This window comes from Lipotes vexillifer, unplaced genomic scaffold (genome assembly GCF_000442215.2).
Source record: "Lipotes vexillifer unplaced genomic scaffold, Lipotes_vexillifer_v1.1 scaffold1111, whole genome shotgun sequence".
Lineage (NCBI taxonomy): Eukaryota > Metazoa > Chordata > Mammalia > Artiodactyla > Lipotidae > Lipotes > Lipotes vexillifer.
Window position 1 is genome coordinate 1,153,675 of NW_006795034.1, and position 3,397 is coordinate 1,157,071.

The window sequence follows — 3,397 nt, forward strand, 5'->3', positions numbered from 1 at the left end:
TCAGCAGGCAGGTGGTTATATTTGTCAAGCCTCCCTGAGTCTTCTAAAATAAATAAATAAATAACTGATGAAAAATAAATTGTATAAATTAATTAAATCCAATATTTTCCTCCTACAAAATGCCTTTTTCCAGATTTTCTGCCTACTTTTTGGCTACATTCTTTGCTGCCTGGAAGGGGAACAGAGAGGTGTAAATGATATGCACACCTCATAACTGGTGTAATTAACAGATCCATAGGTTATTGTGCAGCACAAGGTCTCCTGTTTCAGTGTAAGGACTGAAGGAACCAGAGTAGATACTTAATGACGTGTCCACATATGGGCAGAGCTCCGGCTTCAATTCACTACAACTCACTGGCAAAGTGATCATGGAGTGCCATCTTCTACAAAGAACCACGCTTAATAGCCATTTTCTAACTTGCTTACAGCTATTTTAGCATAGCATTATTTCTAGCTCAAGGAAATGTTTTCCAATGCAAGAGGAAAAAGAGATATTTTTAACAACTCTGCAAAAAGAAACTTTGCTTTTAAACATTGTTCTGCTCTCGATGTCAAAGCAGATTGCCCAACTAATTAGGACCTTAAGTTCTCAGTTCAGAGCCCAAAGCTTTCCTGAAGCCTTTGCCCCTTGTTTACAACCAGCCCAAACTATGAAGATATTTCAATTATCAGCTAGGGTAATTCCCAGCTTAATTTCTTTTCTCCTATCCAAACGGTGTCTCCTTAATATCACAGGTAATCAGTAATCCATAGAGGATAAGATTTTGGGTTGTGTGAGTCATATGCAAGGGTTTGAATCCTGGCTCCTGTGTAAATTTAGGCAAGTTACTTAGCCTTTCTGGGCTGCATTGCCAGATAAAATACAGTATGTCTAATTAAATGTGAATTTCAAATAATCAATGAATGTGTTTTAGTGTCAGTATATCCCATGCCATACTTGGCCACCCTCAATCTTGCAACCCTACTCCAGGCTTTAGTTTTCTTAAGTGTACAGTGAGTATAATAATGGGGGAGTTGTGAAGATTAAATAAATTAATCCAGCTGAAGCATTTATTATGGTGCCTAGAACATGGTGAGTTTTCACTAATTCTTAGCTGTTGTGTTGCTGTTGTTAATTTTCTCCAAGAAATAAAGGAATGCAACACAAGGATGTCTGGATAGAGTTTCCTACATGCTGGACAAAAGGGGAATTAGGTGAGAGACACCCATGCTACCAACATAGATTTTATTAGATGCAGCCATGTGTCAGAGTCTACATGTTATGATTTAGTCCTATAATCCCATGTGCTCTAGTTGTTTTCAGACCCATTTTACAAAGAAAGAAATTGAGACTCTGAGAAGTTAAGTAACTCCCTATTTAACATGGGTAGTAGCTGGTAAAGCTGGAAGTTTTGTGAGACTGCAACACACAGGTTCTTTTCTCTAGTCTGACCATTGTCCCAAAACAAAATAAAAATTTGGTGATACCCAATAAACACTCAAAAATTGAATTTAAAGAAAAAATAATACAGATTCCTTTTCAGTGAATACCAATATGATGAAGATAACTAAAAATAATTTTGTAACACTTTTAAAAGGCACAAAGCACCATCACCCTAATTTGTGACTTATCTCACAATGACCTCATAAAGGTGGCATTTCTAGTTATTCTCTTTTCACAAATAAAGCAGTGAAATTCAGGAACTAGACATGTCCCCCACAGCATGCAGTTGTAAGTATAAAGGCCAGTACTCAGATCCAGGTAGGTTTTAAATCTTGGGTTTTCCTGGGCTGCCATAACCAATTACTACAGACTAAGAGGCTTAAACAACAGAAATTTATTTTCTCACAGTTCTGGAGGTTGGAAGTCCAAGATCAAGGTAACAGCTAGTTTCGTTTCCTCTGAGACCTCTTTTCCTTGGCTTGCAGATGGCTGCTAGTTAAGCTATGTCGTCACATGGCATTTTCTCTGGTCATGTTTAATTATGGACCCAACCTTAAGATCTCGTTTAACCTTTATCACTTTTTTAAAGACCCTATCTCTAGATACAGTCAAATTTTGGGTTAGGGCTTCAACATACGAATTTGGGGAGAACACAATTCAGTCTGTTAACACCAGGATCTCTCATCTCTGGCCCTATCAGTATTGTTAGTCATGCCGCCCTTCCAGGATTACTTTAAACGACAACTCTGTTGTTAATGCTGATGGTGAAAGAAATATGTAAAACGTTACAATGGAACATTTATAAAGATCAATAACAACTCTTTAAGCGCAAGAATTCTTAAAATGCAATACATCATACATACATACTTGGGATTTGGTCTACTGTGATATTTTAACAGGACCTTGGACTAAGAGAATAACAATGAAACTGAGATGACAGTTTGATCATAGCTGATGTAATAATTAACCTCACATGTAAAGACGTATCACAAATTTAAAATCCATTCCATACGTGTATGAAGAAGAGACAATGATGAGGCATGTACCATTTAACTGTAATTCCTCCAAATTTGAAACTTTCTTAAGTGTAGGAAGTGTGGGCAGAGCTCTGTGGGTCAAACCAACCTCCACATATACCTACAAATGCCAGGTTAGACTAATTGCTGCTTACAGTGAATGAGTCAATGGATGATTCATAGGACTACTGCTTACTCCTGGAATCAGGTGGATTCTGTACCACATTCTGATGTGTTTGCATTTAGCAACAGTGCAGACCAAGTAAGGAAAGCTATTATGGTAGCAGCTGGAGGAGAAATCTGTAGGAAAGATGTAAAAATATTCTTTCAACACTTAATGAATGTAGGTAGAGAGCATCTAATATGGATACCACTATAAATGATTTGAGCTTCAATATTGGTTTTTAAAAACACAGTCTGCACAGTAGTATTTTTACAGTCAGTGTCAAGCACAGTCATTTTTAGTTACCCTACCTAGTTAGCTTATATAACAGTTCAAGATAAATCAAAGTGAACCATCCTGAAGGAAAAAACAAACAAACACAGATTTGCTAATACTATAGTCACTGCTTTGGCCAAAGGCTACTTCGCACTGTGTCTGCATAACACTTGTTCAACACATATTTATTAAGTATTGATTATTTGCCAAATATTGTCCTAGGTGCTGGGAATGTATCAATGAATAAAACACAGTCCCGGCATACAATATGCCTATAGCATCTCCTGGGGAGAAAAGCAGTGGCAATACAGGATGCTAAATGCTAAATGGCATCAGAACTGTGTGCTCTGGGCTCTGGAGAAGGTGACAGCATCTACACTTGTCTTGGCTGAGGGAAATCAGGGTAAGCTTCCCAGAAGAGGTGATATCTAAGCTCAAATCAAGGGCCAAAGAAAAGTCAAACAAGGAGTTGGCAAGAGGCGCCTTCTGAGACAAGGGCTAAGTATATTAGTGTAGGGA